Genomic DNA, 15,668 nt, shown 5'->3' with positions numbered 1-15,668 from the left:
GAGAGGGGCTTCGGCAAGCCGCACTGCGAGGCAGCAGGACGGGGCTTGCGAGGCAGTCACGAGAGCTGCCTGTGCTGCAGGCAGGCTGCAGTGTCTGAGGACAGCGGGGCGCGCTCGGGATGTTTTGATCCCTGTAATAGTTTAATCAGTGACTGAGGTAACTGTGGCTCGCCTGTGAGTCCAGACAGTACTTTGGGGATAGAGACACACACACACACACACACACACACACATTTGGTTATCGTAATGGGGTCCTTTTGGTGTCGTTATGTTCTGCCTTTGGGGTACTGATTAGGAATGGGGGGGTGGGTTTTTTCTGGTATAAAATACTCAATAACTCTGATTTCTGATGTAAACACTCAGTAACAGGAGAGGGGGTGGCAATGGGGCTGCACAAGTGTGCCTACACTGCAGAGCGGCAGAGTCAATGACAATAAAGCACTTAATGGTTTTTAAATAGATTAATCCATTGTTGACCTCATCTTTTACACTACCACTCATTTCCTCAGTAAGTGACTGATTTTAACGGGAGCCACTTTCAATATTGAGAGAGGCCAAATCATACAGAAGAAAAATTGCTCAGAAGTTGTCAAAGCCTTATCTAAACCAGGTCCTCTGTGGGAGATTCATGAAGATTTTTTGTTTAAATCTCTGGAGTAGATAACAGCATGGACTTCCAGGGTAGTCTGTGCATGAATGTATGCTGAAAAAATAAAATGCTGTTGTAAGCAAAGAATCCTTTTAGGCCCTATTAAATGTGACTTTAAGGATGCTCTTTTTTACTATGGATATTGCTACATTGTAGCCATCTGTATGCAAAATAATGTTTATTCCACCTACATTTCTGATAGACCTATGTGCAATACTTTTGACGAAGTTATTGGTGATTTCCAATGCTAGAAGGAGACACCACTTCCAAATAGCAATCTGCTATCTTGCTTTTCAAAATCCAGACAGTGTAAACAGCAGCTTTTGGTTATTCAATATTGTTTTTCTTCCCTTTCTTCTTCAGGGCTCCAAATCAAGGTTATTTTCACCTAATACAGTAATTTCCTCAGTCACTGAGTTTTTAAGTGCTAATTTGGTTTCTTTGACTAAGATAACTTTCACTTCAGACAAAGCTTCCTGAAGATTTCAGAAGTCACTGCAATCATCATGATTTTAGAAAATACATTATACTTCCAGAGGTATCAGAAAAAGTTTTCCTTATAATCATTTCCTTAGATTTATAGTCATTTAATCACCCTATGAAAACACTACCATTCAGAAGCAAACTTCTGAGAATCTCCCAGACCTGGGAACATTGTTACCACATATCAGTGGTATTACTAAATAAAATTAGGAAAAATTCCTACTTCCCATGAATTTTACTAAGTTACATTTTGACAAATATTGCTCTAAAATAATTATTCTTCCAAATTCTTGTTCTCCCAAGTTATGTAAATCATTTTTCATTTAAATCTAAATTCTGTCTGAATGAGATCTCACAGCAATACCTTGAGAACCATATCTGTCTCTTCTGTTTTCTTTCATGGGTGTGTCACAGTCATTCTCAGTTGCTCTTGTTGATGGATATTAATTACTATACATTTATCTGTTTTTCACTCTATTGAATGTGTTCCTTTATCAAATGGTATACTAATTTATCAGGATTCAGTATGGGCAACTAAAGTATCTTTTAGTATATAACAGTCAGCACTTCAGCAGAAAGCAAAGAATGTAAATAAATCCAAAACAAGTATTTCTTCCCCAGCTTCCTTCTTTGTATCTCATCATCATTTATAGTCTGTAACTAAGGGTCTAATTATAGGGGAATGGGTTGCTAAGCAAAAATTTAGTATTTTGGGAAACTTCTTGTTCATGGTACTTCTGAAAACCAATCCAAACCGGCTTCCTAATAGTCCATGTACTGTGTCAGTTAAACAAAATTTTATACAATTAAGAAGCAGCTATTGCAAAACAAGTAGGCATTATGTCTTCTGTGCATCTGACTCATCATCACTAACTCCATTTTCCTAATCTGGGAGGCAACTACTGACCTACAGTCTGCTTCCCTCCTTTCAAAAAAGCATCCCAGAACTCTGGACATGTTTTAGAATAGCATTAACACTGTAGATCTTTATGATTTCACCACAAATAATAATAAAGGCTTCTAGAAAAGCTTAGAAAAGATGGTCTCAGAATAATTGCATAGTGACAATATCAAAGAAGTAAATTATATTTTATTTTATCTTAATACTAAAGTGTATGTGCGTATATAAAATATTTGAATGTTATTGGTATGCGTAAAACCTAAAACAACAGCGGCCATGTCATTTTGATTGTAAATTGTGTCAAGATTACCATTATATCTGCTAGGAGAATTATTGAACCACGAGAGATAATAACCTATTTTTTGTGTCTTTGATGATCAAATCCTAGACTTTCTTCTCAGGATAGTTTTTTGAGTTCACATCGATCAGGACATCACTTTCTTTCAAATCTTCTTCAGAGCTAGGAAGAAAGAGAAGAGAAAAGGAATAATGGTGTTATTTAATGCTGGTTTGAACAATGCCAAGAATCTATCTTTAAAAGATTCAGATACAATCTGTTGCTATTAATCATGAGACTTAAATTAGGGCATAAAACCCATGAAATTCACTCTGTCTTACTGAATAACTTAAAATTCGTAGTGTTATAAAATAAATTGTTCTGCTTAAAAAAAAAAACCCACAGATGATATTTGGTAGAATTGTGTCCATTTAGGTACCAATATTAATCTCTTCTTGTTATATAATTAAATGTAATCTAATTCATTCTTTCTTTCTTTTTTTTATGTGTATCTTATACAAGATCCTTGCATTTTTTTTCTCCTTATTCCTTCTCTGTCATTGTTGATGCAAATAGACTGATCTATATATGGTTACTCAGAATTAAACCAGTTATTTTTTCCTAAAATTCATGCAGCAGATACATGTTAGTCTGAAACACCGATTTTAATGAATATAGTATCAAACATCCAAATCTTCCTAAAATTAGGATATAAAAATCTGTATGCAAATAATTAGGTTATATAGGCAATGACAGAATGGAAAAATGCATTACTTTTACTAATCCAATTTGGCCCCAGTCTGAGCTCTCATATCTTCATATTTGGGCAAAGCAACAGTAATTGCATGACCAGGTTCAGGCACTGTGTGCACATCTACTGTTTGTTGGGGTTTGCAATACCCAGGATGCCATGAGTGTCACAGAAAAGCAACTGTGGATGGTGGACTTTCTTCTGTGGTCGTCTTGTTTTATATAAAAAATCTGGTACATTTGAAAGCAGACAGGTGTGAAGCAACCAAAATTTTCGTTTTTTAAGTATGTGTAAATCTCCATTATTCTGAAGCTATGATTAGGATTTCTATGTCAATCCCTGTGTTTTTATGAAAAATTGGTGAACACTGTCTCTCTCTCTCATGAAAGCTCAGAAAAAATGTACAGTATTGATGAGGTTGGAGTGTGGAAACTGAGTGAGAGAGACCACAAGGAAGAAAAGAAAATAAAATACAAAAGGAACAGGTTTGCCTAAATATATTCCCTAAGATTTTTTTTTTAATCCTTGTGAATGTTTGGTATTCCTGTCTTGACACAATTTACAATCAAAATGACATGGATGCTGTTGTTTTAGGTTTTATGCATACTAATAACATTCAAATACTTTATTACACTTTAGTATTAAGATAAAATAAAATACAAGCAGCTATATCAAGAAGTGAAAGCACTGTGTGCAGACTTCCTAACATAATGCTGCTAAGTATCTCAGTCCTTACCTCTGTTTCTCCTGCTCCCCTTCCTCTTGAAGACTAGTTTCACTTGAAGGCTAAGGTTGAAATTTAGGTCTTCAGAAGAGGAAGAGCTAGCTTATAAGCTGACTGGGACATAATAAATGCAGTAAATTCATACATGTACTGAATTATCTAATTGTCCAATTGTACATACCCAAAACAGATTTGAGTGCCACTGTGAAAAAAGTTGGCCAGCTGAGGCACAGAATCGTGTTTGGGGTTTGAAAATGCAGTTCAAAGCATACAGGAGGTTGATTCAAGTACTGGTTAAACTGTCATGTTCAGTAACAGAATTTGATTAGGGAAAAGAATTTGGGAGGGAGCCAAACACTGGTTTTGGAAAGACAGAAAATGTAGCAGTTAATGTACTCTTTAGAGCTCAGAGAGTTGAGCTTTACCCTTTAGCTCAGTTGGGTGATAGTAGTTTCCTGAATTTTTAAAAGCCTCAATATTCCTGAAATGTCATGCACACTAAGCTTTGTGCACAGAAGGTGGCATGAAGTATTTTTGAAGAATTTTCTGTTTTTTTGGACAAGAAAAAAAAAAGATTCTGACACTATGATTGGGTTTCTGCAATAATCTCTGTTTTTACAGTAAATTGCTTACTGTTGTGCCTCTCTTAAAAACCTGGTGTCTGAAATTTTCATGTTGAGAGTAAGTCCTCAGGTCTCTTGCCTCCTTCAAAGTGTATTGTAGAAAAAGTCTGGTCACTGAAGAATGATTTATAGAATTTGACCATAGAAATACCTCAGTGATCATTCGTCAAATACAAGAACAATTATAATAAAAGCTTTGCAGTTGAGAATCACAAGACACCTTAGAAATACTAATTGAACTAGCTTCACAGATTTATGTGAGAGGTATTTTTCCATTTAAAGAAGGGAGAATGAAGAAAATAATCAGTTTGCACAAAGCCCTACTGTAGTTTTTTAGCAAAAACATGAGCATAGAGCCTGGCCTCCAGGTTGCAAGTCATCTCCTTCAACCATAGAACTGTCTTTCTAAGTTATAGCTTACTACTTCAGAAGATGAAATGATTTTTTTTTTTAATTTCAATTTTATGTTTGGTTATTCAGGTGACTTATGACAAGGTTGACTATGCCTGTATGTTACCTTGACACCATAGTGCCATTGCCTTTTAAGGCCAAAGCCTGGCCACATTTGAGTAAATGGTAAAAGTCCCATTGGCAGTATAGCCAGGGTTTCAGTTATACATCTCAAATTAGCACTCATGTATGATGACACTACGCCTGGTCAGAGGAGTGTTGCAAATATTAGAGATGGTGATAACATACATCTTTTAGACTGTCATGTGCCTTGGCCTGAGTTCATGCAGCACTGCAGAGATCAGGACACTTGCCGAGTGCCTGTGGCACGCTGATTTGCATTCCTCGTGAAGGTGCAGAACATACAGGTTTCATGGGGTAGTTCTGAGGACGCCGGCAGGATTTCTTGCATGTGTGTGTATCTACTTGGTTTTTATTCCTATCCCTTACTAAATTACACATTTTGTTACCTGCTCAGTGTTTAAAATATTCTTCCTCTGTGAGTATAATATTTCCAAAATTATAAATCTTTGGCTCTGCCCATGCTCCTTTCTTAAACAGATGGGCAAATTATAGATCCCTTCCCAACTCCCATAATACTGTCATTGTCTTTAGAGACCTAGCAAATATGTTTACAAGCTTTTTTATTTCCCACTGGATAGCATGTCTTTAAGGATCCGAGAATGTATTCCATTTTAGTACAGTAGTCTGTTGCTATTTAATAGCTGTCATTTTGCTGTAGTGCATCAGAAAAGCCTTTAACCTGTTCCATAAAAAAAATATGTCTGACTGAATTCAAGAAACAAACAGCAAAAGTTAATGATTATTCCTATGGTGCTATTAGAGCATGGCCTGGCACTTCGAGCACAGCCATTCTGCCTGGATATCTCACCTGGGGTAGCTGAGGTGGTCTTGCACCACCAGGTGGATCAGGTGACCACTTCTATCTGGTGGTAGCCTGGAAGCAGGATTTTCTACAGGGAAAATCTCTTCCAGGCTAGTGTGATCAGAGCTGGAAACTTCCAAAATTATGGTTGGCAGGACTGAAGAGGCCTCTTGGTGACAGCCCAATGTGTGAAGTTGTCCATCCTGTGTGTTTCCTGCTGTGGGCTCCAGAACATGGCTGCTTTGTTCATAGCTGAAATGGATCTTTTAAGAGGGTATCTGCAAACCTCCACAGTATGTGATTGCTCCTTAACTCCTATAGAAACGTGCAGTGTGTCATCAAGGTTGATGCGTCCTGTGGATGCCCACATGTTGCACAGCTGATGTTGCAGGCAGGGCTTCAGTTTCTGTGACCATGGGACCCTCTGAGGAATGAGGAAGTTTGAGGGGAGATGGCATCCATAGCATGAAGTAGGGCAAGAGGATCTTGCCAGCAGGTTTGCTAACTCAGTGAGGAAGGCATTAAATTAATTTTATCAGTGTATGGAGACCAAAGCCCACAGAGAAGTGGAAGGACAGGATGGAGGGAACAGCATACATACGACAGCTCAACAGAGAAGGTTCTTGCATTCCCTCTGATAAAGCAGACCAGGGGCTCATCTGAAGGCTTGTTGGAAACTCAGAAGTCAGGATCAGTGCTGTATCTGTTTCCCTCTCACTACAGATGGGAAAAACCTCAGGGAATTTAGGGAGCTGCACCATCTATGTCCTGTGCTCACAGAGGAGTGGTTAACCAATATCTCTTATAAGTGTTAGAGTTGGGTGGAATAAAATCTGGGAATGTGCTGCTGTTCTGCGTCGTCTAGAACCTGGTTGTACTTCATCTTTTTTCATCCACCCTACCTGGTACTAGATTAAGTAATATGCTGTTTCCTTATAGGTGAAAAATACTCCACAGGAAAATAAAGCTCCAGTTCTTGCTATGGAAATCAGATGATGTATTGACATTAGCCTGTAACACTTACTTGGATGACTAGCTTTTCTCATTACATTAGACCCACTTAGTTCCTGTAATTGAATGTCGTAAGTGAGAATTTGGGTACAGGTAAAACCTGGATTCTGTCCTTCATGGGTAAAATGATGACAGAGTAAATGGCAAATTGGGACAAAGCAGATAGGTAGCAGGAGGTAACTGTGCAGAGTGTCAGTAAATTGTGCTTGTTCAATGCCTTGGGATGCAAGTGCAGCCCTCACCTCATCAGAGTCTGGAGGAGCAGAGCTGCGGTTCTGTGCCTCGTGGGGTTGGAGGCGATCTGTAGAACACTGCCAAAGGAGACAGCACTGCAACCAGTCTTGCTCCAGCAATTTTTGGCTAAAAGGACAGCATTAGACTGTTTGGCTAAGAAGACTGGGACTGCTAATGCATTTCTTAAATGAGTGGAGTTTGCCATTCCCTCAGCATTTTTTTTTCTTGAAGCCACCTATATGACACAAATAATACACTTCTTGTGATGGATACATGGACACCTCCCCAGAATTCCTTTAGTTTCTCCATCTATACCTGAATGACTAAATATAGGAGATCTTAGGCCTAACAAGTGAGCCAGATAATATTAAGGATCAAAGTTCTGTTTGTCCTGTCAAGCTTGCAAGAGTTTGTGACCGACAGGAGGTGGATGAAATCTTTAGGTATGCCTGTAGCAAATGTTCTGAAAGACAAAAAAGTCTGATCCAGTTAAAAAAGTTTTCTTGCTTATGCTGTTGGGAAGATGATTTGGAGTTTATCCTGAGAAACAGGAAAAATTAAGAGTCACTTTTGTTTTCTCTCTTGCAACTGTACTACTGATAGAATACATGTTGTCCTGCTAAGTTTTGAAAGGACTTCTTATTTTCAATATCCAAATCAAGAGATTTAAGAGTTCAGTATTTAAATCTCCCACAAAGAATTGTATATGTGTCTGAATATAGCTGGAGGCCCTTGATTAAGAAGCAGTATCAGTCCTGAGCTTTCTTCAAAAATCTTAATAGAACACTTTCCAGATTTAAAATTTGAATTGTTTTTAAATAGAAAAGGCCAGCTGTGTATAGTGTGTATATTTCTAGAATCAACAAGGCACAGAATTTAGAAGACAGAGTTCAAAACTGTGGTCTTAGCCACTCAACCACTGCTGTTTTGTCCTGGGTCAGCTTTGACCATGTGTTTGGCTTCATTCAAGAACCAGTTGTTTCTAACTTGAGATAATGAAAACATTTTCCTAATGAGGCCAGTCAGGCAGTGGATCAGGTTGCCCAGAGAGGTCTGCCCCCCACAAATCCAGTGTGATTAGGTAGAGAGACCAGGCAAATGTAACCTGAAGCTTCATTCACTTTCATCTGATTCTGATCTAATATGCTAAGTAATGATGGCTACGAGTGTCAGAAAGACTGTTAATAGCATGGGACAACCTTCTGGAATAGAAGTGTCTCCAGTGCCATTATGTGGGTGTCTGAACACCCGGCATAGCAGCTGGGGAACTGCTATGCCATCCCCATGCCACTGGGTGTCCTCATGTGGCCAACTACTTTGGTTTGGGGGCCCTTAGTAATAGCAGTATGTTGCAAAACACTGAAACAAAAAAAGAAAAATTGGACCAGTATTTTATTTATCATTGGGAGATGACCAATATAACATTTACTCATATCTGGTACATCACCTGCTGAGCAATACAAGCATAAAATTAATTGGTATGAATATGAAATGTATACTTCTCCTAATCAGCTTCAGTGAAGATTATATCCAAAGGCCCTTTTGTGGTCAGTCATAGAGCTTAATTGCTATAGTTAATATTACAATTTAAAAAGGCCTGGAAGGAGAGCTGAATACTAGGCTCATGATGAATGATAATTATCACTTTGTGTAGATGGATGAAAAACATTTCTAATTAAATTATTCTTGTAACATAAATTAATAGTGTGATCTGGATAAAGTACTTCTGATTCCATGTTTAGAATATTCCTAAGAGCACCAAGTTTGTGCTGGAATTTGAGTCTGGAAGTCAGATTGTCTTTTAAAAATACCTGGCTTTTCAATGAATTTAGCAGCTTGTCTCAGGTTTCTGCATTGAGGACGCTCTGCGGTACTGGAATGATTTAAACATTTCATGGAGAGTGAAATGGAATAAAAACTGCAACTAGCAAAATCTCTGTGTCTTATCAGCATGGGGAAAGGGTGTTCTGACAGGGATTCACAGTGTAACATTCACCTTTTATTCCTGCATGAATTTCATCTCTGAGGATTTTTGACAAGACATAAACCATAAAGCATTTTTAAGCATCCTTTACAAACAGAAAAGCTGATTAGCGGCTCTAGGGAAAGGGGTGAGATGGGCCATGAAGACGCAGGTCACTGAGGTTTGAGAGAGAAGAAAGTGTGAGTTTTTAAGAAGAATTACTCTATCTGCAAACTCTGTGCTCTGTAAAAATTCAATGATTTTTGCCTACCTTGCATTTCTTTCTCATTAGTGAGACCAGCAATGAATAAAGTATACAGGAAAATTTAAAGATCTCAATTGAAAGTGACAGGTTGCATTTCAAGAAGTGGACTACAAATCATGATTCTAAGGTGACCAGTAGCTTTGTGGCCTAATATATGTAGTTTACATATGTTAGGTGTTGTTAGCAGCCCTTTCTAACAGGCCTCATTAGATACTGATTTTAAGTTTCTAAAGTAACTATCCATGACTTCAGGAGGGTATTTTTGAAGGGTGTAAGTCAGAGACAGATGGCCGCTTGCTGTCAAAAGATGATGGGAATTGTGTGTCAAAGCACTCTCTATGCATATGGAGGACTGTCCCTGAGATTTTCTGCATGCATGCCCTCTTGTGTATGCAATACATTAGTGCTCACTGTATATATCAAAATTTGGCACTACTGTATCTCTCGAAACATCGCATTAATCCATCTGTCTGTTACCATGGTAACAAGGCTCCCTATTGATGACTGAAGAAAAGCTGAACCATTAAAACTAAATGTACATGGTTAAAAATAAGTGACTAAGCTCACTGTGTAGTGCTACAGAGACACCATAGGTCAGTGGTAGAAAATGGACTAACTAATATTTTCTATGCATTCTTTTCATTTGTGGTCACAGATCTGAAATGAAGCCCATTGCTGAAATGATCTTCAAATCTGATCTTTGTTTGCTCACATTTATTTACTACATATTCTACAGAACTCAGTATTGAAAAATATGATTTTTTTCAGGAGCTTACATGTTCCATGGTACATATTTATCCTAGAGGGTGGAAAGATGAATAACTTAAAGATCCCAAGTACAAAGCAGATCAGAAATGTTGTTGGGTATTTCACTGCACATATTCTTTCTCTCTCCCTTCTGTGCTTGTAACATTGTCAAAAAAGTGAAGTGCACAAATTCATTAGAAGATCGATGTCTAAGTGAGCACTGTTAGTTGGACCTGAGATTTTTTGAGAACCATAATGTTGTGGGAACTCTGACATGAAATACTGAACTTTATAAATCATTAGACGATGAATTTCCATCTTTTATTACACTGGCGCCATGCATGCTCTTAATGGTAGACTCAAGTGTATAATTCTATTAGACTATAAAGAGGTCTTTGGTTTTAGACCAGAAATAAAGCTTAAAACTAATTGTTGACATCTCATCCCCTTCTGTGTTCACTGGACAATACTTTTTGTCCTCTAGAAAAATGCTGTGTATTTTCTTGACCTTCTGCAGATTTTCTTTTCCAAGCCTCTTTGCTGTGTTCATAAGGCTACACTAACAAAGTGGATAAAATGAGGGACTAGAGAAGAAACAGAAGTATTTAATTTTAGAATGCTTTGCTGCATTCACAGAGCAGAAAGAACGTTTTAATTTTTTTATGTCACGATTTACAGCTCTTTGATATCTGGTTTAAAATAGGGCCCTGCTCTTATAATAAGCTCTTGGGTCAGGAGGTAGCTCACATGGCTGTTTTAATTGCCCCATGCAATGCTGGCTGGTTAGAAGGTCAGATGGGGCATTGCTGTGCGTGTGTGTGTGTGTGTATGCGCGCGCACATGTGTGCATGTGTATGTGTGCACACATGCATGTGTGTGCACACATGCACCTGTGTGCAAGCATGATGGATGTACATGTGTCAGGGAGATTTTGTTAAATCTGGTGTCATACTGGGCAAAAACAGGTATCTTGCTCTGTTAGAGCGAATATGAAGCCTTTGAAGATCTGGAAAGTCAGCTGGATCTACTTCATAAAACAAATAGGCACAAGTGCTAGCAACCAGCCTAGGATTTCTGATTCACTGCTGACATTTCAAATGCTTTCAGCTCAGCAAGAGACTATGGGAATTTGTAGGTGTGGATGGAACAAACTAACCTCTTCTGGTGAAGAAGGGTGATCCCTTGAGCTGAACTGCTGCTTGATATGAGGGAAGGCAACGGGTTTTGCGGCAAGAGGGGGAAGAATGGAGTAATAACTGGGTGGAGTCTTCCTAGTTTTCTGCTTGATAGAAAATAAAATATTAATTCTGAGATTTTACACTTGATGGGTTGTGGCACTTACCACACTGGTTGGAAGGAGACATGACAACATGATCTGCCCTCAGATACTTTTTTGGGTATAAAAGTGGAACCTAGCCATATAGAAGATGGCCACCTGTGTTCTACGTTACAATCTATTTTGTCTTTGTTCCAAGCAGTACTCCACCTCTTTCACTGGATCAAGCAGGCCTTCCAAGACAGTGAGGGACTAGAGCCACAAACACAGTGTCTCAGTGTTCCTCTAGTTAGATAAGTTTCCTGAGATTTTAAGGAGAAGTTTGCTGATTAATGCAATCCATTCTGCTTTACTAAATGTTGAAACAGCAATGTAATATGCCCCTCTGATAGACTGAATTTCAGTCAGCTTATAATATAAAGGATTTTACAGTGCTGTCAGAGTTCCTAGGGATGGGAGGAACTATGCTGTTTAGTTATAAAATTATACATTTTTAATAACTTTTAAATTAAAGTATAAAAGGTTGGGTTAAAATTCAAAATCTAAAAGCCTTACATATTAAAATCTTTATTCCCTCTCTAACTCAAAGTTGAGAAGAGAATATCTAGAAAAATAAGCAACGAGTAATTCTAGGAAGCTAGAAATCACAAAATCTTTCTCTGATCTTTTTTTTTTTTTTTGTGATTGAACTTTAAAAGATCTGGACAAGTTCCTTTGTCACTAAAATGAATTCCTTTCTTTCTTGAAAACTCAATCTTTTAAAAACATGCTTTCCTTCAAAACATATCATTGTAATAAAAACTTGGTTCAAATCATGAGCTAGCACAACAGAATAACTTCCTTGCCTTCAACAAAGTTGTATTTTTGTGTTCAAGCTGTGTAGTACATACGTTCTCTCACTCTAGGTAGGAGAAAGTTGAGTATCCATAGAGTGCACACTTCTGCACTGCCCTTAGCATTTGGCTGATGTTCATGTAAGATGGACCATGCTTAGCTCCATTTTGGTTCTCAGCCACTTAACAGAGACAAAATGTTTCATGATTGAAGATTTTTTTTTTAAGCAACACAGCACTTTTCTTTGCATATTTGGGTTTTGGCCATCTGCAGTTCTTGCTACAGCATTCCTGTGTTTTTCCAGCTGTCTCGTGTTGATGCCCTCTCCCAAAGTTTAGTTTCATCCATGTGCTACCTGTGTAGATTATACTGCATACGCACATGAAAGTATCTTAGGCACATGGCTAGCTGAATGGTCAACCTGATGGATGCTAAGGATAACTAACAGGCACTTTCTGGACTCCAGAACCTGCTTGGCTTCTTCCCAGCTGGGACAGAAACCTTGGTTTCCACAATATATTTCAGCACTGCAACCAGCATGTTCCAGGCAGGTGCCATTTTTCAAAGAAATCATAGAACTTAAGATCTTCTTTCTCTTCTTCCTCCTTTGGTCTGATATGAAAAGCTCTTGGCCATGCTGGGGATTCAGAAGACAGTGGTCATGGCTCCTCAGCATTGCTGCAGAAACCTGGGGTTCCAGCGTTGGGTGATAAAGCTGTGGGGAAGTCCTTGAATTGATCCAGTTCTTCTCTTTCACTGTTGAAAATGAAGATGATAGGTAAGATGTCTACATGCAGCAGGCTACCAAGTTGTTACAGACAGTGCTATTAAGGAGGCAGTGGGTCTTGATGGGACTGGAGAGGGAAGTGCAGTCTCGCCCACCAGCAGGATTAGGTGCTTTATTACTGGAATGCTAGCTTCTTCAAAAGTTTTTCAGGTACCTCCTGACTTTCACCCCTGTGATAACCTCACCCAAGGAGGAGCCACTACCCTGTCAGCCCTTCAAGCAACAGAACCATCCCAACAGCTTCCAGCCTGAGCAGCCCTTGTTCATGGTGGGCGAATTCACTGCCCCTCCACTGCAGTGGTCTGCATAGCAACACCAGAGATGGGGCCTTAACATGTAAGCATTTGCCTTTATTTAATCTGAGGGGTTATTTATGGCCAACTGTCCTACTTATGAGAAATATTTTTACATACAGACATACATATATTTTACAATACGCTTTTATTTTAAGTTTTTTGCTCTCTCTTTTCTCAGTAAGCACTTGGAGGACTCTTTCTGCTTCCTTCCTCTCACCTCCCCAGTTGGCCTCCTAGAAAGGGATGGCAGGGAACGTGGGCTGCCACAGTATGGAGGGGATATAGGGCAGGCAGGAAAGCAGCAAGATACTGCCTGAGAAAGTTTGGGTTTTGTCTTCATATGAACTTTTATGGCACAGGCCTGACCACTGGCCTTTGCGAAGAACACTCCTGAGACTACCAACTTCTCAGAGACAGGAGTGGAATTAAGTTGATGAGGGGTTCACGAGACAGAGAGTTATTTTATACTTTGGGAGGTGGTGAGGAGAGAGAAACTGGTGCTTTTCATGGCTGAGGAAAGAGGTGGGAAAAGGAAGCAGGGGGATTGGAGTTTTTTGGTCTTTTTGTATATAGAGGGACAGGAAACCCACGCTTTTGTCTTCTTGAGGAGGTACAGAGGAAGGAAGGAAATTAGGGCTTTTTTTGTCATGTATGGAGAAAAAACTTCTGCCCTGTGAGTACTGGGACTTTAAGTGGACATTAATTAAAGTAATGCCTTTTCCGGCCCTACAGATCTAGGTGCTGCTTGTGAGGCTGTGCTGTAGCACACATCTGCCTGCCACCCCAAGGCTCAGGATTGATGGAGGCAGCAGCAGTGCTGAGGTGGATATAGGTGGCCTAAAAGGCATAATCCAATGGGGCTAATCTGCATTGAAGGGTTCACCAACTGCCTCATACAGAGATGGTGTCAGATGCAGCAGGTCCCAGGGATTCTCACAGGATGTGGGAAATTGGCATTCTCTGTATCCTGGAAGGCCCTTCTGCATGCGGTCGGCAAGCTGACTACACAGTCCATCACAAGGCTGCGTGTGTGCAGGCTGGCTCACTATGGACGCTTCAGCCAAGGTAAAAAACCTGCAGCGCCTCAGGTAAACACAAAAGCTCTGTGACTTTGCAGGAGCCAAGGTTCTGCAGAGGGGCAAAGAATGGCGGCTGCCTGCACCAGAGGACAGGAGAGTTGAAAAGGACAGTTTTTCTCTTGTGTAATCATTAAGAACTATATAGACACAGCCTATGGGAGTGGGAATCCCATCTTTTATTCCCTGCAGCTGGGGATTCCCACTGAGAAAAGAGCTGACAATATTTTCAGTGTTGCTAGAGCAGATTATATGAGGACATAGGATTTGGAGAATGGCTTTGAAGATCTTAACTGTAAACAGACCTGCCATGGATTTGCTGAGGCTAAACTGGTTGCCCACCAGATGCCTGCAGAGTACACATGGGTGCACAGAATGCTAGTGCTGGATTAGCAGGAGGTGTGGTGTGTTTGTAGTGCATGTGATGGAAAGGTTACTGATGTATGTTAGGTTTATTCTGAGCCGCGTGTTGTGGTTGGGTGTTGCAGTTAGCGCAGGCAAGTGCTAAGTGTCATGTGTAGTAGACAGGGTTGTGGTGTGCAGACAAAAATGTGTGTGGGATGCATTTTGCACTAAAATATGTTTCATCCAGTATGAAGAAAGGATGAAACCTGTCTGCTCAGAAAAGTCCAAGTTTTGACCCACATACGCAAAGTGAAACTGCGCCAATTTGCCTGGCTCTGGGTGAGAGTGACAAAATATGCAGGCTAAACTGGGTTCTCATGGATCCCATGAGCTATTTCTTCATGCCACTAGTAACTTGCTTTTTGTTAACATTCCTCGATGGAGCAATCCTCCCTGGTTGCAGTTACTTTTGAAAGTGGAGAAATGCAGGTTCCTATGCTTTCCCCGTACAAAATGTTCTAAGTAAGGTGTCCCTAAGAAACCACCTGGAGTTTCTCTAAGGACAGTCAGTGAGTGCTATTCCTTCCCCCCCACCCCCTCAATGTCCTCAGCCCCTAATCCTTACCTCTGAGCAGCGACTTGAAGATTCAGCCATAACTTTTCCAATTATCGTCCAACCATATCTGAGGCATCCAGGGCTGATACTGTTTGCATGAAGGACTCTGATGCTCCTCACTAGGGGTATTTTGGACACTTCCTCCTTCTAAATGTGCCCCCACTTTATAAATATCCACATGTGAATATCTATCTCATAGACCCCCTTTTATCTTTGAGATGTGAAACAGATTTACTAGTAATTGAAGCTCTTCAAGCTCATTTATTTACACACACATTTACCTCCTGTCCTCTTTCCTTCTGATGTTACCAGTCACTTGGGATTCTGAGGCTAAGAAGCAATGGAATTAGGATGTTCCACTTCATGTTCTCTGAGCTAGAGGGAAGGCAGGTCTGCATGTACCCTGGTATAGTCAAAGTGAAAAAAATTCTCCACTGTCTATTTACACACATCTGTGGTATGAATAAATGTGTG

This window comes from Dromaius novaehollandiae, chromosome 3 (genome assembly GCF_036370855.1).
Source record: "Dromaius novaehollandiae isolate bDroNov1 chromosome 3, bDroNov1.hap1, whole genome shotgun sequence".
Classification (NCBI taxonomy): Eukaryota; Metazoa; Chordata; class Aves; order Casuariiformes; family Dromaiidae; genus Dromaius; species Dromaius novaehollandiae.
This window is presented reverse-complemented; position numbering follows the sequence as displayed.